The sequence below is a fragment of the Athalia rosae genome, chromosome 7 (genome assembly GCF_917208135.1).
Source record: "Athalia rosae chromosome 7, iyAthRosa1.1, whole genome shotgun sequence".
Taxonomy (NCBI): Eukaryota; Metazoa; Arthropoda; class Insecta; order Hymenoptera; family Athaliidae; genus Athalia; species Athalia rosae.
In genome coordinates, this window is record NC_064032.1 from 14098384 (window position 1) to 14122201 (window position 23818).

Below are 23818 nucleotides of genomic sequence, written 5' to 3' on the forward strand. Positions count from 1 at the left end.
TATGTTCACGGGGGTAAGGTATTACGCAACCGGACTAAACCGGACATATAAATTCAGCAGCTGCGGGAAAAATTCTTCTGACGGGACTGACGGACCTAAAAATGTGGATATATATGGGCCAGTATCCGCTAAAAAATCAAAAGATCGAAAAAGAGAAAAAATATCAAAAGAAAATTTTCCAAACGCTGGGCACTCAACTGTCGTAATTAGCAGATAATGATATCGAAAATAATTCTGTTTGATAATTTTTGAAAATTTCGATACGATCGTTTGTCGAATTATTTCTTTATTTCGGGGTCATGTAAGCGATCGCGTGTTATACGGTTTAAAAAATTTTCAAGAACGTATTCGGGTAGAATTGGTTAGACCGAGGCAATTTGGCAGCTTTCGCGCTCCTCGTCTTGCTGCGCGTCTTGGCAGCTCGTGGTACAGGGGGGTGTATGTACGGTTCCTTCCTATTACCCAAGTTTTAAAGTGTCCTTGGGCAATATTGTCACCAGGAATATGTGTAAAATGAAGAATACCAATACCTCCTCACGGTATCTACGTGCGCGACCGCATAGTAGCAGAAATTTCGTATAAACTAAAAATAAAATGAAAAAAAAAACTAATAATAATGAAAGAAAAAAGGACGACGTTCGCGGATTCCGGTCCCAGAGGGTATTTCCGAGTGTCGAGTATTTTTATCGAACAGAAATCTGAAGATTGTGAAAATTTAGATATAAAACGTAGAAGCGTCTGGCTCGTAGTTCAGCCGGAAATACATGTATAATACCGTTACCTATACGAACGGATCGGATAGTTTTTGGAATGGTATCCGTTTTAACTGATCGCGTGATGAAATTTGATAGAGGCACGTTCACTCGAAATAACTTGGCCCCGGTTCGCCACCCAGCTACCGATAACTATTCGTATAATATGGAGAAAACTTTCGAGCTTTTCCTTGCCGTTTTACCACCGGTGCAATATTCGGACGAACAAACAAACAAAAAAAAAAAATCAAAAAGAATGAGGGGAATCAAAAATACAAAGGAAATGAAAGTTTTAATATAAGCTCGGCCTCTACAAAGGGTCTGGGAAGTGATAGTTGCGCGTGGAAAATATATGGTGGATAATCCAACGTCGATCGCGAAATGCGATATCAAGGGGGATATCTGACGTCTCGAACGAACGCGCATGCAAATAATTTCGCGCATCAAAGTGTAGCCTAAGGGTTGTTAGCAGCATCAGAAACTTGCGATCCTTTATAACCCCGCCCTGTATGTGTATGTAAACTACCCTCCTACGTTTCTGCAGTGTAACAGAAGCAGAGGCAGCAGCCAGCTGTACAGCAGCGTTTCCCTTAGCCTCGCAGATGTTGCTGGGTAACCTTTTTCACCGAGATTTATTTCACTGTGACTTTCAAATAATCGATCATTTTATCATCGGTCTTTTCTCGCGTTCTTTCTCTCTCTCTCTCTCTCTCTCTCTCTCTCTCTCTCTCTCTCTCGTATCGACGCTCTAATTAATTACATACTAATCTGCACCGCGAGCTACGAAAAAAAAACAAAAAAACTGAAAAAAAAAATAAATAAATTCAATTTTCCAACGAATTGATGAATTTTTTTTTACCGCGACAAAGAACGAAAAATAAAGAAGAAAAAAATGCGCCGACTTCACCGATCAAGGGGAAAGTAATCAATGGGCATTTAATTAACACTGTGCGGTAATCTCGATTAGTTTTTCAGGGTAAAGCTTTTTTTGAAAAATAGTTTACGCTAAAATACAACCGCATTTTTCTAGACGCGTGTAGGTCAAGATAAGTGGATGTATAGGATCATAAAGATTTTGTTTGACAATTGAGTCATGTGGATGGAAAGGGAGTGGCAATTGGGCAAAGAGAAAGGTTGTGTAAAAGTGACCGTGGGTTGAGGTATAATATTGGACATTGCGATTCATTAAACTAATTGGTCGTTGCTCAATTAGCTTTGCGAGGAGTAAATTGACTTCACTCTTCACCAGTCTTTCGGAGAATATATTCGCCGCACCCGTATACAAATATATATGTAGATAACATGTACTACCTATGTACTATGTACAAGTGATCCACGGTTGAGTGATTAAGCGAGTATGATCGATCAAGGATATTGAAAGTCATAAATTAGGGCATCGGAACTTTACGATTTATCGTTTTAATTTATAACAATTTCCGGATATCGAGAAAAATTCTACCCCCCGCTGCAACGGGTTGAAATTTTCAAGAGCTCGCACCTCGCCTTGAGAAAGAGAGAACGGAGAAAAAATTGATGAAAATTCATTTTACCGTGAAGAAAAACAAAGAAAAATTGTACATTTATATTTTATACGTGTATCGATTTCAACTCCAGCCGGTGTTACAGATCCAATTCCTTCCGAGACCTTAGATCATTCGAGAGGGTTCAGGTTCGGGGTTAAGTTAGGTGGCGTAGAAGGACGCGTTTTAGGGTGAGTGTAATTCCTTCTGCTCACCAAAACGAATGGAATCTCATTTCGAGAAGTATAATCGTATCCGTACGCAGCTCTTGAAAAGAACAACAGAGTTGAGTTAAAGGTCCTCTTCCGAAAAACGAAAAGAGAAGGAAAAGTAAAATGAAAAAAGAAATAAAATAAAATAAAAAAAAAAAAACCGAAGAAATGGAAGATTGCTAAGGAGTTCTTCTTCTCTCTCCTTCCTTCTCTCTTTCGGCTGTTTTTCTTTTTCCACCCTGTTGGAAAAAGAGAATGAAGGAAGAGGGAGATGGGGATGATGAAGAAGAGCGGCGACGACAACGTCGACGGCGTCTTAGGGGGCTGGGGGGGAAAAAGCAGAAGCAATTATGTGATAAATAAGGATAAGAATAAGCCGCTATGAATGTCGTCTTCCTGGGTTATTATTGCCTTGTACATTTTCTCCTACCTCCCTTCGCTTCTATATTTTTCTCTCTTTCCTCCCCTATTTGCTACCGAAAAGCAGATATCTTATATCTATATCATACGTGGGTATACATAGACCTACAGACGTGGGTTGTTATATAAATATACAAATATATTATACATACACACCATAACACACTTCATTTTTAGCTGCTCGTGAGACATAATTCAGTAACAAATATATTTTACGCGATGTTACAACACTCGGTAGATAAAAATAAAACTGTGCAGGTATATGTGGGTGCAAAAAATAAGATGATAGGGAGAAAAATGTAAGAAAAAACGAAACTACAACAGAAAGTATTTGTTTTTTATTTTTTGCATTTTTTTTTATTTTTTTTTATTTTACTTTCTCTCCATCGATGAACGGTTCAAGGATGCGAGAAAATTTTGTTTTGACAAAGTAAAATTTTTAGCCACTCAACAACCGGTATAGGTATAACGACGTCGCGGCAGTTCGAAAGTCGTGAAATAATAAAAGAAAAGTATAGGGGAAAAAGAAAAATTATAACTGAAAACTGAAAACTCAAGAATCTTGAATCAAGTTCTCCCCGGTTTACGCGCGGTTCGTGTCAATCTTTGATAAACTTGAGATGATACATGGACGCGGAATATTAAAATAGAAAAAAAAAAACAGAAAAATTGGAATAAAAAAATGGAAACAGTTTGTTCGGAATAAATAAAAACTTTACGATTCTCAGCTATACTATTATGTCTGCGTACCTTTATGCCTTATACCTTTTCTACCCGTTATATGGCTCTACGCAGGCCGCGCGTGGAGGATGAAGAGAAAAAAAAAAACCTAAAACGAAAAAATGCAAAAGAAACTTTAACGACACATGAAGAAAAAGGGCAAAAGGATTGGCGTATAGGGCTATAAAATGTATATATTCTAAGACGATGGGTTTTTGGTGCGCGCAGGGTGTGCATGTAGTTGAAAACTGTAACCTGATGGCAACGATAATAATAATAATAGTGATAATAATAACAAAGGGAATATAATAAACATGATCTTTCGCGTGCTGAAAAAAGTTAGTACAGGAATCGAACAGAAAATCGATACGAATGAAATACAGAGGGGCGGGGGGGTAGATATTAGGAACGGAAACAAAAATGGCGTTGCGGAAAAAAAAATATATATATACATATATATTCACCGTAGATAAAGTTGACCGCAATAACAGGAATAAACTGTGTAGCCATCGGAGGCAGATGGAAGGGGTGTTTCTGGGGGGTGGTGAAAGTTTTACGGGGTGTTAAGCCTGGAATAATATTTGGGGAGCTGGCGATCTAAACTTTGACAATGAAAGGCTCGTTAGCACGGTTGTTATATTATACCTGCAGCGAAGGGTTGAAAGGATATGAAAAAAAAAGGGAAGAAAAAATTGAAATTATTTAAATTTCAAAGCATCTAAGAGAGTAAAACATTTGAAAGAAAAAAAAGAAGAAGCTTCGACAGCTGCTCGAAATAGATACAAATAAGGGAAAATCGTGGGTGAATCTGCTTGTATCCCTGAATGATTATACCACCGCCACTTTAGATTATCCTATAGGGTAAAGTTTTTTGAAATAGGAGGGTGAGGGGTTGATAGGCCCTAAAGGGGACCTTTTTCTTACCTTATAGAACTTAAAAAGGGGATGTCTTATAGAGTAAAGCAAAAAGAAATGACGAAAGGGAAAAATGAGTAAGAAAAAAAAAAAAAAAAGAGGAAAAGAAAAACTTGCCTAGAAAGTACATACCTATGTATATACAGGGCGAACCAAAGTGACGGACGTGCAAAGCCAAGGGGTCGAGTTGTCGACACTATTTCGCGATCAATTTTGCCCCACCCGTTTTCATCCCTTGAAGCTTTTTTTTCCTCTTCTTTTACATCCCGCTTTCCCTTATACTTTCTCTCGCGAGTCGGGAAAGTCTTCTCTTTTTTTCTTTCCTTTCTTTTTCTTTTTCTTTATTGTCTCTCCAGAGTTCTTCCTATATACGTTCCATACCAACCCTCGCACGAAACACGACCGAAATCCCGAATCTTCTGAGGATAAATTTCACTCCCCAATGTCCGACGTGCCCCTCCTTTTTACCATCCTCTTTTCTCTCCCTTAAGAAGTGCGTTATTTTAATTTAACGGATAAACGCCGCTCGCTCGCTTCCGACGTCCGTTATCCTGCACCCTCTCTTCTCCGCCTCAGCTCCGTATAGGTATACGTACAAGTATATATAGCGTTTCGCGAAATAAGGGCTTGGAAAAAGAGGGATGATTCTGACTCCGATAAACTTGTATGAACGTAAAGAAAATTTTTCGGTTAAACTACAAACGGTGGTACCATAATACGAACAACGCGGACGCGGACATTACTCACTTACATCTCTCAACTTGTTTCAATTTCTTTGATAGATCCCACGGGGATCGTACCTACGTCCGACCAGATGTTACGATATATTTTATTAATGGTAAATTTTTCGCCGGTGTTGCAAATTCCCCGACTATTTTTCAATGAAAAATGACTCGTGCGTTTCGAAAGACACGTAGCTAGGTGGATACGTAACTAGATATCCCGTTTCCATGTCCCATGGGGTTCGAATCGCCCCCGAGGAAAAGGAGGTGAAACGTAACCACGCGTATAAACGTGATGTCACGTTAGTCGCCGCGCACGCTTGGAAAATGGCGCGACGCCTCTTCATACGAAACGTGGCCCAGATTCTCGCCGATACTGCGAACGACGTATGACGTCTCCGGTCAATGTCTAGCCCGCCCCCTGGTTTAATCAGACCTTAAAATTGTCCAAATAAAATTAATCGTTCCAACGATTTATTCAATTTAATTTAATTCCTTCGTTATCAGTTTCATCCCATCCGAATTGATCCGGATAAAATCAGATGATATAAGAACGCGGAAACGGTTAAGCGATTTAAGAAAAATCCATTCCAATATCTCTCGCTAAAACTGTATACAGGCGGTGAGAATTCGATAGATAGCCTAGCTGCGTGGTAGTCTCATCCCGAGTGCTTCTCGAGGAATTGTAGGGAAACCTCTTAATTCTTGGGTCATGCATATTAATGCCACATTCGTTTTACCGTTGAAAATTCTATTATTCCGTTGGAGTTGCAGTAAGAGGGGGAGATAAAAAGGAAGTAAAAGGAAAAAAAACTAAAAAAACTAAAAGGACGCCTGGAAGACAGGCGTCCGGCTCGTGCTGCACCAGAAACAGCAGCGCGGGGGTAGCGGAGGCGCGGTGCGGCGCGCCAGCTGGGGGTTGATGGTTGAGAAGAGGTCGAATAAAGCGGGGACCTAAGACAGCGAAGTGGCGAGAAAAGTATCGACCTACGAAACGGAGTTTTCCCGCGACCTCGCGAACGGCCTTTACTTTTTCCGTCGAACGTTGCGAGCTCGCGGAGGCGTAGAGAGTGGCGAAAGAAAGTCGTTGTGCAGTAGCCGAGGATAGGAACGGCGGTAAATGAAAAGAGACACTATTTTATTACCCCTTCCCTTGAATGTGTGACGGTAAACTTGAGGAAGTTGTTCTTAAAAATCCAAGTTCGCGTGTTTCTCGAGTTACACTAACTTCGTGTACATACGTAAACGAATACACGTACGCGCGTACACCTATTGACGAGGCCATCCGTATCGATACCTGCAACGGTACGTTTGAAATTCTCGTAGCTAGTCGAAAAGAAAATGAGAATTAATTCAAACGAATAATTAAACTTCATCGGTATTTCTTTAATCTGCGGGAAGATGAATTTGGGAAGAGAGAGAGACAGAGACGGAATGAAAAAAAATTAAACATATAACGAAACACTTTTTTCCCCGTCCCTCCTACGGATTGGCTCGGGGCTTATAAAACCTTGTCGCAAGGGCTGGTCGGTTATCAACGTGAACAGCAAGCGCACACCTTTTCGAGTAATTCTCCCTCGATTTTATCCGTCTAGATATAGGTATATATGTATATGTATATATATCTGGAAGCCTCTCGTTCTCAACGCGTCTTTTGAAGCACTGTAATTGACCTCCGCGCGCGACGACCAAAGGCTGTTTCACGGTGTTTCAAAAAATCCGGACGTTTCGTTTCATCCCCTACTTTTACGCTTTAACTAAATTGCACCAGAAACAGTTTGGCCCCGCCAGTTCTTGTATACCTATACGGTACGTCCGTCGGAATAAAAAAATATCCTCGCGGGTGCCGGACGATCCGATCGCGAATTTTGTTTTCACCTCACGTCCACCCCACAAGTTTAAAAAAGAATAACAAAAAAATTGAACAATCAACCGATTTTTTTTCTTCTCCCGTTTTGTTTTTTTTTTTTTTTCAATCTCGGACACAAAGTTTCATGATTTTTTCAAATTTATATTCTTTTGGTTTCGCCATATTACGGAGAAAAGAAAGGGAAGAAATAACAAAAATAAAATTGACGGGATAAAAATTTGCTTCCGTGGGAGTGTCACGTATTATACCTTGTGTAATATAATATATAATCTTGAAGATTCTTTACACCAGGGGGAACATTTTCCAGCTGTCATACGGCTGGGGTTTCGTTGATTATAAATTTTCGGTGTAAGACGTGCCAATTTATGCCCGACAATTTTCGTATTATCCGCGCACCTTAGGGAAAGGAGGGAGGGAGTGAAAGAGAAAAAAGACAAGGGAGGAATATCCACTGACGCGATACTTGCCCCGATGCCCACAATTTTCTCCATTCACCCCCTCGCTCTGTCTTGAAAGTACTTACGGTTAGCCCGAATGCATCCATTAAGCTGACGATGGAACACGTACAATCTAATACAGAGCTATAACTTTACTGTCATTCGGTGGAAAAAGGGGTCGGGACAAAGGGATTTGGGAAGCAACATCTGCCCTCCTTGTACATCCTTTGACAGAGATATCTTAAACGCGTTTGTGCCATGTCGTATATTATTTATTACCTAAGTAATATCAATTACGCGTTCCACGTATTACGCGAACGCGTGACGTTAGAGCGTTTAGATTTTCGGAGCTCCCGGATAATTTTACCGCTGTAATATATGCCTGTGGATTTCGTACATCACAAATATATATCGACGTCTATTATTCCCGTTCGAATACTCGGCTCGGAATCCCACCTATTGCTACTCCGCGTATCGTATCTTGACAAACAACCCTCGATCATTTTGATGTATCAAATCCGATTGCCGCGTTGAAAAAAAAAAAACCCCCCGGTACAACGTCCTTCGGAAGGTTAGAGAAAATATGATTAACCAGAAATAAGTGAATATATGAATGACGATAAAAATAAATAAAATATTTCTCTCACATACTCCATGTAGCTTTTTTCTCGAGGGCCGGGCTTTCGGAAAAAAAGAACTCCCACTTTTTATGACCTAAACGTCCCGCATAAGTGGCTCAACTTTTAGAATCTTCTACCCTCTCTACCTAATTTTACTCCCTCGAGGCTCTCCACTATGAGATTAGCTACGCAACGTCGCCTTGACTTGTCTTAAAGACGAATAACTTTTTCTTTTTATTTTTCTTTTTTTTTTCTCTTCTGTGCGCCTGTGTTTTTTCTTCTCTCTTTTCACCGACGTCGATCCACGCAGTTTGGAAATAATTTTCTACTTTTATGATCAAACGGAAATTTTACATATGCGATTGTACTCGTAGTTCGGCTTGTTTGTAAAACATAGTGATAAAGTAAAAATGGCAAATAGTCAGAGATGAAAAAAATGATAAATGAAATTCAAAATGTTGGCTATGAAAATGTAAATGAAATGAAATAACTGCATTGTACGAGGTGGGGTGCGCGTTGCAGTCTGATTTTCTGATGGCGAGGAAGAGTCGGATCTGTGTATGTGTGGCGTATAGGTACGTGAATGTAAACGATGTTCGAATTTTGGGAATGACGTTTGTTCAAAATTTTCTATGTATTATGCCCATAAACATTGGGAGTTGTATAAAAGGGATGCATATTTATATTTGGCTAAATAACAGAAAACTGCGTCGATATACTCCGTTGAAAATAGGGTGAGGTGATACGGAAGGGAAATTGTGGAAAAAGTCAAATAAACGCCACGAATAGAAACTGTCGAGCTAGTCGTATAATACTGTCATGGTAAAAGACCATTTCAGAATTGTGAAATCTCGTTGTACCATACACACCGCGTTTCTATCTAGGACGAAAAAAAAACCAAATTCCACTCAAACAGAATAGCCGCGCGTTATGCACATCCGCACGATTTTTGCTACGAACCGCGTAGCTATCGTAAATTATTATTGCCATCAAAATTTTTTATTACACCTTCAGGACATTCCACGTCAAACGGGACTCGGAAACCAAAAATCTAAATTTCCGAAAGCTACCACGCAGGACGTCGATTAAATTAATTTAGGATTGAATGCCATCAAGATATCCTTGATTTTTCACTTTTTGGATCAATAATTTGGCAATAACTCGATCCATTTCACGGATAGATCAATTTGACTTTCAAATTTGGATTCCTAGGCTGATTATATGTGAGATTACTCTTGAAGAACCAAACAAAAAATTCGATTTTTGGGCCAAAAGTAAAGTAGTTTAAAAATTGATTGTATTACACTTTTCCTACGTATTTTGACCTCAGGAATCCAAATCTGAGAGAAAAATTGATCTATCTCTAAAATTGACCGAGTTATCGCCAATTTTCAGCTTTTTGGGGTCGAAAAAAAAAAATTTATTTTATAGTCTATCTTAATGTAATTTGAGCTCAGGAATCCGAATCTGGAAGAAAAATTGATCTATCTTCAAAAATGACCGAATTATCGCCGAATTATCGCATTTTTTGGCATAAATTTAAGGATATCTCGAAGGGAAAAAATCGTAGCTCAATTTGGACGACGGATTCGTGTTCCTGAGGTCAAAATACATAAGAAAAGTGCCACACGATCAATTTTAAAAAATAAAAATTTTTGGTCAAAATTTGAGATTTTTCCAAGGGGTACCCCTTACGATTTTTTCAAATTTTGGCCCAAAATTTTTATTTTTTAAAATTGATCGTATGGCACTTTTCTTACGTATTTTGACCCCAGGAACACGAATCCGTCGTCCAAATTGAGCTACGATTTTTTCCCTTCGAGATATCCTTAAATTTATGCCAAAAAATGCGATAATTCGGCGATAATTCGGTCATTTTTGAAGATAGATCAATTTTTCTTCCAGATTCGGATTTCTGAGCCCGAATTACATTAAGATAGACTATAAAATAAATTTTTTTTTTTCGACCCCAAAAAGCTGAAAATTGGCGATAACTCGGTCAATTTTAGAGATAGATCAATTTTTCTTTCAGATTCGAATTCCTGGGGTCAAAATACGTTAGAAAAGCATATTAAACCCAATTAAAATAGTGATTTATTTTCTGCTCAAAAATCGAATTTTTTTTTTGGTTCTTCAAGAGTATTCTTATATATAATCAGCTCATGAATCCAAATCTGAAAGCCGAAATCATCTACTCATGCAATCGATCGAGTAATCATCAATTATTTGCTGTTGGGAGCAGAAAAATTATAAGACATATCGATTGGTTTTAGTCGTAGACCCACTTCGATTCGTCGCAATTCATGCATGGGTCGAAATATTCGAATTTCTCAATTCACCAGCGAGCCCGAGCTTAGCTGGAGTCAGGTAGCCACAAGCGAGGGGTCTTGTTTTGAGGCGTCACCTCTGCTCAGCCCTGAAGGTGACGTCTCACAACAAAGCGCTACGCTGCTGGCTACCTGACTCCAGCAAAGCTCGGGCCCACTCGTAGACCGAAAAATTCGAATATATCGCAATTTTTCTGCTCCAAAAAGTGAGAAATTGGCTATAACTTGGTTAATTTCGAACACAGATCAATTTAAATTGTGAATTTGGACTCCTGAAGGCAAAATACGTAAGAATAGCATATAAACTGAAATATTTATTTCTGACCCAAAATCGACAAAAATCCAAGGGGTGCCCCTTTGCCCTCATACAAATATTTTATATTTTTCACTCATCAATATAATTTGACAAATTTACAAAAAAAAAAAAAAGAGAAAAGAATTGTTTATTTCATCTCTGTGATGAAATTACACAGATTGATGATATTCAAAATTGGGGGGAAAAGCTTTCCACGTTGAATCTCGGTGTTTTCTTTCTCGAAGTTTCTTATTCTTATCACCCTGTTATCCCTTGTAATGTATATATCTTATATGCCGTTTCCAGGGGTTTATATTATCCCGAGAGTCTGGTGCATTTATGGTCCCTATAATATATAATATTCTGATGGTAAATTATTCATGGTTACACGACTACAGCATATACATATATACGTACATACATAACGGTGTTGTAATTTTCTTACGGTATATACACTCGGTATATAAAGACGACGCTGCAGTTCCCCTTTCGTCGTTGCACTACGGTAAAAGAAAAGCTCAAGCACCACCATAGCACCGGCAGCAGCAAAGTATAAAGTTATTTTATCACTTTAAATCCATTATCCAGCTAGGCATGACGTCGTTCTAGGTATAGGGTGGATATACTATAGACGCAACCAACCCAACTGGTATTAAAATACGTCTAGTTGAAGCGAGGCGTAAGCTACGAGCAGAAACTGTGCATTAGTAGCATAATTTTAAATATTTACGTCACTAGTCCAGATTACATAGATCTATATTTAAATACACATACACACATACCTACCCGCGCGGAAGTGTGTGTGCAATTTATATATACGTATACCTGGTTCTCGGTTCTCTTGGCGCCGACTTTTTCCAGCTTCTAGTGTTGCTTTGAAAGGCGCCGGGACGCCGACGCCCGGGGATACGTTGCACCGTCTCCAGGGTGGTTTCGAGTTGAACCTTTGCTCAATCATGCACCTCTTCCATCATTCTATACTCACCCTGCCATCGATGCACGGTTACCTACATACTTATATACGAAACGTATATACCTATACTTGCATGTATTGTACACAGATATTCTTTCGACGTGAGGCAGACGCATAGTGTAGAATGGGAGGGGGACTTTCACGATATTCGTTCGCTGGCTACCGCCACGGTGTTGCCTCAATTTTCATTAATTTTTTTTCTACTCCGTTTCTCAATTACCATGAGCAAAAGTCACCGGCTTGACACATACCATTAGGCTACTTGTTAATCGCGGTGTATACATATACCTATGCGTTGCGCAGATGGCGAGAAAGAGTTTTATAGATTTTTGTTTTCATCTTTTATTTTACTTTTTTTTTTTTTCTCTTCTTTGATCATTTATTAAATCGACTAGTGGCAGGAACGAGAAATGAAGAGAAAATTTAAATGAAAATTCACCCACTTCTTTCACTGTCCAACGCTTCTTCGATTAGGAAACTGAATATGAAAAAGAAACGAAAATGAAAAAGAAAAAAAAAAAAACGAAAGAAAGAAAGAAGCTTGCGATGAATATTCATTTCAACTTTAATAAAATGGCACTTATGAAATGAAAGTATGTATACCTATATATTACATCAGTTTTCATATACTTTATAAAACTTACATATGTATACTATCTTTTTACTTATAGCTTATCGGTAATCCTTCTCGTTCATAGTTTTTCGAGCGAGAAATATTCGAGTTTCACGTTACATAAGAATTCACTCTTTCTCTTCTTTTCTTTTCATTTTTTTTTTTTTTTCTTGCTATCAAACACCAGCTCTGCATCTTCCTTACTTTAAAATGCAATGAACCGCGCTGATCTGACATAAGTGCTGCAGCCTCGCTGACTTTTTATTTTTCGTTTTTTTCCTCGCTTCCTTTTTCGTTCCAAGCAGATACGCTGGGAAAAAGCACATAGAATCGCGTCTCGGTGCTCTTAATTCAGAACCGAATAAAAGTCAAAAAAGAAAAAAAAAAAATATTACCAAGTGCACGAGTCCAAAAAAAAAAAATAGCGCGAAATATATTTTTTCTCCGAAAGAAATGAATATGTGATTGAAATCACATCGCGCTCGTTAGGGATTTCGAAAAGCGAGGTTCTCCTTTTAATTCTTTTTTTTGAACACGAATTGCAAAAAATTTAGAAGTTGACGAATGAAATAAAATAAAAATGAATAACCAAGCGAGAGAAGTTTTTTCTAATGAGACGGGAGATTAAGATGCGACGTTTTCAGTTAAAGGGAATAAAATAGTTTTGGGTTTTAATCTTTTTCATTTTCGTTTTAGGAATAGCGAGATGTAAAACGTAGAATCCATGAAACACCTGCAATTAATTGCGACTGAATTTCACGGGTATTAGAATATAAATGTTGAGCTCCTTGTCTCGCCGATAGTGAAAAGTCGTTATAATAATACAGGCGTATTATAGGTAAGGTGCTCAAGGTTTTGTGCGTTGTAAGTGAACCCGAGCCAAAGCGGACCCCTCTAAATGTTTTCCATAATTTCCAGATTTTCCCAAATTTTCACGGGTTAACAAGAAGCTCCGACGTAATGTTCGACATTATCTTCTTCTTCTTCTTCTTCGCCTTCTCCTTATTCTTCACCCCGTTCTAATTTCTCTTCTCTTTCTTGCCCTTTCCAGCTTTGGGCAATTTACCCTCTTCACCCGCAAAAACCTCCCTATACTCCCACGAAATCCACCTTCAAGTTCCTGCGGGCTCTGCGCTAAGGCATTGACTTAAGTGGAACATTAAAGATCATTCCGACGAATTAAAGGAGAGATTATTTAGCCACGATTACGCCGGGAATCCCAGCTTCTATTTTAACCCAACCACTTACTTCATTCTCTACTCCCTGCTACTCTGATTGTGACTGATGCCGGACTGTTTGTAAACCTCGGAATCTTTGTTCCGGATTTTCATTTTTCTTTCCCAGCGTTTCCAATCGGAAACGAAATTCGAAACGATCAATTTTCCGTTTACAATTTAATTTTTCGCATTATTAGAAAAAAAAAGTATTTTTCAACGAGTCATCGCAACGGGCGTATATCGCGTTGAATGTTCTTGATATCGCCCAGTGTGCTAACGCAAAAAAAAAAGAGAAAAAATAATTGAAAAAATGGCAAAAGGCATAAAGAAAATGATTGGATCAAAAAATATGTACTTGACATCGGGGTACAGTTGCGAGGTGAACAATTTTTATCACGTTGATAAATTTATTTCTTCCAATTTTACGTACACAGCGGTACAGTGACGAGGGCCAGCTTCGACGGTTGACGGCCAACAGTTTTCAATTTTCGAGGATTCTTTGAAAATGAGGAGGGGGGTGGAAAAAAATTCTGTTATCAAAAGGAGAATTTGAATCGGAGAAAGAATGAAACATGAGTAGAAAAGAGAGAGCGAGGGATGAAGAGAAAATTAAATGTCGAATAAAAATGCCCCGCTCTTTTAACGGATTTCTGAACTTACTTTGGCCCACATGCACCTCAAACGAAACCCAATTTTTCTTTCTTCTCTTTTTTCCACTTTCCGGGCGATCAGAGTATTCGAAAAACAAGAATGAACGAATAAGAATCGAACGTACATCTGTAGATTCGGTAATTACATCCGGTTTTCTTTTTTGAAAGTTTCTTTTTTTTTTATTCTTTTTACGAAGAAACGGTAAAAATATTTAAAAAAAAAAAAAAACCTTAATCTGTAAATTAACGTTTGTAGGTGCAGAATACGATGAATTTTGCATAATATGCGGTATTCGCGGTTCCGTTGAACTCACCTGTAAAGAGGGTAATTAGTTTGTATGGCTGAGCACAGAGCAGAAAAGTGATACTGGAGGTTCTACAGATATGTACGTACGTACGTACCCGGTGGAATAGTGGATTGCTGAGGTAGGCTGGATAATTTGATAATCGTAGTTGTGCCGTTGCATTCCAACCGCAGATAGGAAGTCGGATTAAATTGCATAGAACGGAAGATAGATAAGGGACGGAAAATACTTGGAAGATGTGAAATAAAATCCGGCAAATAATCGACAAAGTTTCATTTATATTCCGATGAATCCATACACGTTCAATTTCGTCCGAACGCGAGTTCTGACGATTACCTTGTTTTTTTTTTTTTTTCTTGTCGGGAAGAATAAAATTCAGGAAAAAACATAAATGAGAGGAGAAACGCGGAGAGAGGAGATGAGATTTTTTTCTCGATTCTCGGTTAATTGGAATGATTGAATTTTCCGGGAATTAGTATGATAATTATTAATTATTAAGAGACTCTGACGAATGTATCTATTCATATACTACGTGAACTGTAATATGATAGAACCAGGGGGCGTGAGAAGTAAAAAGAAGGAAGTTCAATTGATGCTAATTTTATAACGTCGATTGGGGTGTGCGAGGTGGCTGGCGAGACGTGACTGCGCTGTGGCTGGAAATTATTTTATTTTTTAAAATCAATTTCTAACCGTTAAACGTTCTGCATACATGCATATTCATTCTATCAACCCCGAACACGTTTTGCCTCCGTTGCACGACGTTACTTTGCATATACAAGACCCGATTGTGCTATTTCCAATTTCGCTGCCTTTTATTTTACGAATTAACAAAATCGAAGGAAAGGAAAATTCGTCGAAATTATCGTCATAAGCGAAACAAACGTTTCGGATATTTCCATCGATCGCCAAGTCGAAAAATACATATTTTCACTCGATTTATTTCTCGGTGCGCTACCACTTTATGCAATACCGGCACCCTTGGCGTCAATTTATACGTGTGTTACGTACATGCGAATATAAACGCGTTACATTGAAAAAAAATTTTCCGCCGTACGGATTCACTTGTCACCTAAATTCATCTTGAAAATTCTTTTATCGATGTATCGATTCGCGATATGTTGTCGCGGAAAAATTTGAAATCTAAACTCCGAAATCACTCAACTTGCTCGAACCGATGTACACTCGCCGTAGGAGTTTTCCAACATCACCCTCTACATTTTCCCTTTTCATTTTTTTCATCTCTAGAAACGCGAATAACTTTATTGCGAAGCTTCTTCCTGGAAGTTCGTGCCAGACGTTTTTTTTTTTTTCTCTCTCTCACGGATTACACGATACAGAAATATGTGTTCGGAAATTGAGGCGGGATCCGAACGGCGGGGAAGAACCTTATTTGAAATTTTCACTCGGATTTTGATAGTCGGTGTATCTGGCGGACTATCGGGTATATTTGGAAATTGTCTAGAAAAAATGTGGAGAAGTGAGGAGAGATGAAATGAGGAGGGAAAAAAGCGGAGTCCATTCCACGACCTATTCCTGCGAACATCGGTTGCTAACAACTTATACGTGGACACGGTATCCCCCGATCCAGAAGTTTGACAACTCCGAACAAGTTGTTGGAACAACTGAAAGCAAAACGGGGAGATATAATAAGCCCCTAATACTACCGAGTGGCGAGGAAGGCGGGTTGGGCTGGCGTTACTCGGGTCTAAAATATCAGCTATACGGTGCACGGTAGGTGTGACGCATTGTGTCAAGCACAATGGAATAACACCAAAACGGCGGTCTCCCGTCTGACCGGAAATACGCGTATCGACTATTGTCCCCATTGTTGAAACGCGAAGGCTTACATCACGCTGCGGTGGATAACGGTTTCAAGATAAACGCGTCTGCAGTGGGAGATGAAGATTTTTCAAGCAATTAACACCCAATGAATTGAAACTGCAACGGGTCAGCCACCAATGCGAATAATCAATCGGGCAAACGTTCGCACTTCATTCATTTCCGATCAACACCCTTCAATAGCGAAAACCAATCGATGCCCCAGAGACAAACGACGTCTCGTTCTGGGAGCGATCACTCATTGTTATTTTCAACGTTCGATTCTAGCGGGGTAATATCGTTCGAAAATGGGAAAACAATTTTCAATACCGGAGCGACGGATTTTTTTCTCGTCAAAGAGGCGAAAGAAATTCTCGAGTCAATTCAAAACGACCACCGTTTGACTTTAGGTCAAAGTTTCGGACCGTATTCAATTATGACCGGTAAATTTTGGTAATCGCGCCTTCTGAGGAGAATCGGCTTTTGCGTACGCAGATTATTTTTTTTTTCCGAACAGATCGCACCCCCCCTTATCTGTTTTCCCTTTTTCGTCCCGCTGTCCTGTTTCAAGTGGAGTAGGTATTAGAGTTGCGCAACGGGCGCAGGTGACCCGATCGGGTCTGACAATGGATCGATCGAAGCGTTTCGTTGGTTCAGGGTGAGAGATGCCCCGGCTATTGGGATTCGCGGAGCGTGAAATGGAGATAATGATTGGCGAAGCAATCAGCTAACCAGACCGAGTCAGGCCGAGCTAATCACGGCGGACGTGTGCATGTTTGAATTAAGTCATAAACGGTCCGTTGGGAATGAATCAGCCGCAGCTACCCATCAGTTTACCGCGAGGGTAAATTTCAATTGCTTTACCATTGCTACATATTGTACGTTGGCGCGCATCCGTTGTTCGCTACACGTCCGCTGATTTTACGAACAAACAAACGAATCAACCCGATTCAGGAGTCACCAGCGTCTTATTTTATCTCATTCCATCCTTCGTTGATCATTTTTTTTTTTTTTTTACATCAACTCACCATAAAACCCCCCCGCACGTAACCGAGTTACATTAGGAGGCAATTTCACGCGAGTTATTTCCGCGTTACACACCCTCCTGAATTAATTAACCCCTTCTACCCCTGCGTATGGAGAGTTTAAAGTACGTACGTACATACGTACCCATCGACAGCTGAGTTCGCGTGCACATCGAACGGAAGAAGAAAAAAAAAAAAAATAGAAATAATATCGAGCGCCAAAAAACACAATATTTTTTATATATTTTTTTCCCGTTCTCCTCGTTTCACCAATTTTAATTTGCTTTGACTAAAAAAAAAAAAAAATTATATTTAGGTCACATTTCAAAGCCCTAGTTATTGAACTGAAAATCGGACTTCTGATGCATTGAACGCTCCGCGTATAACACGAGAGAGAGAGAGAAAACAAAAAAAAAAATAACCTAAAATATACGTAGGCACAAAGTTCACGTTAAAACTACTTCCAAATTGTCCCTCAAAGTTTGAGGGTGATTGGGCTAACTTTGAAAATCGGGTTATTCCCCAGGTTGATCAATCGCGATCGTATTTGCCCGAGGGTCAGGTGCTTCCCGGAAGTCAGGGTTATACATTATACGTATATACATACTACGCTGTGTTGTTTCGCCTTCGAGCAATAGGGGATGAAGTCACCCGTCTGTGACGTCCATCCCTTAATAGTTTACTTAAAAATTTCGTCGTCGCTTCGGAATTCCCCGGGGACGGATAAAATAAGTAAAGCGAATTAAAAAGTGAAGAGAAATGAAAAAAAAAAACTGAAACCGAAATAAAGGGGAGGCAAAGAGATATCTTTTGATTTTTTTTCGTTTTAATCAACCACTGTACAGCAGGTGGTGAATTTTGAATACCGGAAATTCGCCGAAACGTGCGGGGTGGTATTCCAAGGTAAACCTGCGCCTGCAGGATCTCGCCGCATTATTCCTGCAGGATTCTGGGTGATACCTATACGAAACAACCGCCCGGTGGTTGCGATGGTGATACTGCTGCGGGTATAACGAACCCTGGATTTGAATTCATTGTTTCGAGAGGGCAGCTACACGAGCTGGTTTGGTCAGCGATATATTATCCGCTATTATTGCAGCGGACACGTACGCCGTCCGGCTACAATGCAGGGATTTAGACACTGATCTCCATATTTTAATTAAACTCCGCCTCCTACGGGATTCTAAAAGGGTTTCAAGGGAGTAGGGAGGGGAGAAGGAAAGGTGACGTGTGCGCTCTCTAGGAATTCGCCTTTTCGTCAGAATTCGAAACCGCCAGAATATTTTCTAACCGATAACCATTCGTTCTTGGCCCCCGGCTTCTCTCCGATTACAAAATCACCCCGATTTTGTGATAATCGATCGGTGCCTGAAAAAAGTAAAAAAAAAAAAAAAAATACGCATTAGGTTCAAAAGGACAACTGGTGCGAGAGCAAAAATTCCTGTTGATTTTTGGTACGAGCTACCCGCGGATTTCGTCGCCGGTTCATTTGGTTATTTTTGCGCGAAAATCGGCGAACTCTTTTTGAACGATTTAATCAGCCGGTGACAAAATTGCCGACCACCCCGCTACCCCCACATAACATAAGCCGGGATTCCCTGCTCCGTGGAATCTATGCTATAATTTTGCGAAATACAAAAATCAACGGCGGGAAAAAAAAGAACAAGTATTCGGCAAATTGTGTCTCTTCTTCTGTTCTTCGTTTTTGTGAGGATTGAATTATTTTGTTCGGAAATTATGTACCCCTTTATGGGGGAAGCAGGGGTAAATATGAAACTCATTGAATCAACTAACTGGGAAATATTGAGTGTGCGGCGTAGGGAAACTTGCTGCGTGGGTGGATTCGTATCATCTAAAAAACAGGAGAATAAAAAAAAACAAAAAAAAAAAAAATGAAAAAAATGAGGAAAAATAAAGTAAAGATGAAAAAAATGGAGGTTGAAGGGCGGCAGACGTCGAGTTGAAGTACGTAGGTTGTAGGGTGGAAGCAGTTGGTGGAGGGCATCGTGGCTCGTTTGGCGGCATATGCCTCTTGTGAGGCGCGCCGTTTTCATCGTACATCAACAACGTGATTCCCATGCATACTGCCCGGGGTTTGCGGCTGCGCGAGTAAAATTGTACGGTTTTTTTTTTTTTTTTTTTTTTCTTTTGTTCACCGAAGCTCCCTTCCGCACACGCTCTGAAATATCCGAGCTTTCCGATATTATCCCTCTTTTCTTACGTACCTATTTTGCGGACCTCTGGATGATCGGATTTTTTTTTCCCCTCTTTTTTTTTTTCTCGCGTCTCTCATCCACGAAAAAGTGTTTGAAAAAAACCAGATGCAGGGATAATAGTGGAGCGATATCGCGAGCTCGGGCCATTACACCGTTCGCGATTCCTGACACTGGATCAAAGAATCAAAAAAAAAAAAAAAATGAAGTAATAATAAAATTAATAATGAACTTTGGAAATTTTAACATCCTTGAGTTTCGGATGGAATCAAGGTCGGAAATCGTTTCACAAAATCTAACTGCGGACTTTGACCTTTCTTTTCGGGGTTTTTTTTTCATACTCTTCAAACAAACGAACCACCGGATACAATTTGCTAAAAGCTTTCGGTAGGCGAGCTCTGTTATTACACTTCCAAACTGGTTGGTGAAAACTATACACTATACAATTTTATCAAAGTGATAAAGAAACACGACTCACCTCAACCAACGACATACTTATGTATCCGTTTTTGCTGAAGGGGACGAGTAACGTACCACAGTTACTTTTTACCTTCAACAAAAGCAGGACGAAAAAAAAAAGAAAATTTCAATAACGAACTGCAGGTGAGCAATTTTTTGATCGTTGCGCTTTTCTCGGTTGGGACAGTGTGGGGAATTTTCTTGTTTTTTTTTGAGAGGGAAGGAAGTGTGGAGACTGATTGCTATCGCGGGTGAAGGGGTTTTACCGGCCGTTAATCCTAAAAACCGAGGTCTCTGTCCGCTGCGGCTCGCTGGGATCTACCTTGTGTCCAGGCTTACCTACTCGACTATACGTATAAAAGGATGGCGCGGTATATAAGGGAGGGTGGCGCGTACGTGCGAGGGGGAATAAACGACCCTCGACTCAACGGTAAAATGAATTATGCTAATCTTTAGTTGATTACCACTAAGAGGACTACGAGGGTGCCACCGCTTGTCCCATGACGCCACGCCGTACCGGGCCAACTTTCTCAACCCTTTGCTCGCGGGACATCCGAAACCCCGCCCGGTAACGACCCTATGGAATTATTTAATTACACCTTTTATTTTTCCTTACAACACCTCGGAAGCGGTCAGGTGAAATGGAAGACTTAATTTTTCGGGTGTTGATGTCTCGGTGGGATTTCGTCGCGTCGTTAGATTTTCTGTATAATTTTCTGTATTTCTTTTTTTTTTTACTCGTTCTCGAGAAAAACGGACGATGGTGAGATCGGTGATTATTTTTATTGCGTTACATAAGTTTTTACGTCGACTCTGCGGAATCATCGACAAGTTATACAACAAGTAATCCAACAAACGATCGAGGACGCCAATAAAATAACATCGGATAATTAAAAGACGAAGCGAATATAACTGCTGATTCCGATACCCGTTCAGATGTTATTGCCGAGTGTATAAAATATAATAAAACATCACCCTATTACGAGGAGACGGAAGAGAGAGAGCGGTAGCGCGGCGAAAGAAATAGATATAAGAATCCGGGTGGTATCGGAATTCCGGAAATAAAACTAGCCGGGGAAAAACAGCGGGCCAATTCCACTTTGATCATCAGGAAGTGGAGGAGTAAGTTCGATTCGACTTTGACGCAAAACGAAGTAGTCCGGGTTAGAATTCTACATACATATAACTGATTTCCTACTTACGTACATTTCCACGACAGCTGCTCACACTTTGACCAACGTCTCTCTACCTTTCTCCGAGCACCTTTTGTCTGTGAAACCTAAAGTTTCGAAACTACCCTCCGAAGGTCCGACTGGAAACCCATCCGCCCCGAACCCCTTTTGGTCCTTATTTCCCTGAGTCGACCGCTATTGTGTCCCAAAAGTGTGCTTTCTTTCCGGCTCTTAGCAAATTGTCTTCCGATAGAGGCGTGCACGTACGTGTCTATACAAGTGTATAATATGGACCAGTGTGTCGTTTATTACGAAAAGAATCTTTCGCTTTTTCGCGATGGTCCAAAAATCAAACTGCGCAAATCTTCCGACTGTTTACTCTACTTTTTCTTCGGTTTTATTTTCAAGTTTTCAACAAGCTTTCCGCGGATCAGCTCTCAAAGACTATTTCGGTAAAAAACCGTAGCGCCCAGCTGCCTGCTTCGGAATGGCCAATAAAATTCAACCCCTCCACCGCCTTTGGAAATAAACTCTCTAATCCCAGGCGTTCCGAGGCGCGGTTTCGGCTTGCTAATCGAGTGCTACAAATCCTCCTAACGCGATTCGGTAAAAGGATCGAAGGAAAACGCGGGTATCTACACCGCGGGTTCGCGACGTCCTTTAAAAATCACCGTCCCACCATTTACTCGTCTATCAAACGACCGACCCCCCCGCACCACCGATTCACCGGCTATAGTATATACCCCTTTATATTCCGAAAATCCGTATCTCAGACGCTATTCCCTAGGCCGAATCGCGAATAAAAATTCATTAAAAAAAAAAAACGAAAACTGCGCAGTAAGATAATAAGCGACGCGTACAAGGTCGATGCGAGAAAAGGGCGACTTTTCGTCAATAAAAGAGAGCGATGAATCTTCGTCGAGGGCGAACGGGTTCTCTCTCGTACTTTATCGGCCCAATTAAGTGCGACTTCGTTTGCAGACCGCAACAGATACCCGCGACCTCGACGGGACTCACCCGCAGACCCTCTTCCGCCGCCTCCGACGCTTCGGTTTATCCACGAGCAGAAAGCTGGGCCACGCAGACGAGAAAAGCTTCTGCATCCCTCCGCCGTCCCTCTACCTCCCTGCCGCTACTACCATCGCCGCGTTCACGCCACGCCGCAACGCCTCACGTTCAAGAGCATCCCCGACCACAAACACGAAATCACTCTCCCATGGCACTGTTTGCTCTTCCCACCCGCAAGGATATAGAGGCTCGAGCATTTATTTGCCCCGATATTTGCCCGCGAGGTTTGATGCGGAACCGGACAACCCCGTCCGTACCTTTACCTCCAATCTTCGTTACGACGAGTAACAAATGGAATGTAATTATGTATGTTTTTTTTTTCTTCTTTCTCTCGTTACGTAATTCCGGATGATCTTCAGGCGGGGGATCGAATGAGGGAATTTTTTGACGGGGTCGATTTTATTTTATCATCGGTTTTTCTCACGGTCGGAGGGGTGAACTTGTACGGAGCTTTTCGTTTGAGATAGCGGCGGCGGCGGCGGCGGCGGATGTTCGGAACGAATTGCTATCGTTCAGACAGGGAAGAAGACAATTAGGAGTTTTAGTATTGTAGGCACTAAAGTCCCGCTTAATTCACGCAAGGTTCAACCTGGATTTAATTTAAATTACAAACCGAGTCACCCTCCCCACCCGCCCCACTCGTCCTCGATCCCTCACTCTGTACCAGAACTCGAGCATCGCGGGCTCTATAACTAAACTTTAACTTAAACTCGGATCATTACCTCGCGTTTTCTCAGTTTACTTTAACTCTCTTCCCTATTCGCTATTCGCTCTTCGCTTATCATAAATCATAAACTCGACTCTCGAGCTTAACAATCGCTGCTGCTGCTGCTGAGGGTTGTGTAAAACCAACGAAATCATCGTTACTCGTCAACCTCATCCCCCCGCGCTAACTTACTTAAAAAATCGGAAAATCCCCATGTACCACGTTTCGAGCTTTACGATAATTGTGTCGTCACTACGAAATCACGAGTACGACGATCGTACACATATTCTCGCTGTGTACGCAAACAATTATCCATTCATCGATCAAAAATATCCAGGAGATCGGAGGGATTAGAGGAAAATTTTAATACCCCAAAAAAGGTCACGGTTCAAATCCTGGAAATTTTTTTTTCCCATCGCAATTCATCTCACGAAAGAGGATACATATAATTCGAAAGATTAGAAACGGCGACGTTACGAAATATTTCCCATACATAAATTTATTACACACTGCAGCACGGTTGACAACGGCTTCTGTACATAGGAGACTGATCCCCGGTTCGTTAGGATTCAACAAAGGCCGTCGTTTTATATATTTATTTTTTATTTATTCATTTTTTTTTTTTGAAGGAAAATGAGAGGGCGTACGTACCTTTATACGTACATACGTTCACAATGACACGTCAGACTTAATGTGCATACGTAATTTAATACGTGATGAATTATTTAGAAAGTAGTAGCGGTAGTAGTAATACACACGGTACTTATATTATAAGCGCGAGGGAAT

The 23818-nt window shown here is 40.4% G+C and overlaps 1 protein-coding gene across 3 annotated transcripts in view; it reads left to right on the forward strand.

Annotated features, from left to right (window-relative positions):
* LOC105689526 (obscurin-like) overlaps positions 1-23818 on the forward strand; it is a 144207-nt gene that overhangs the window by 80566 nt on the left and 39823 nt on the right. The window lies entirely within an intron of this gene.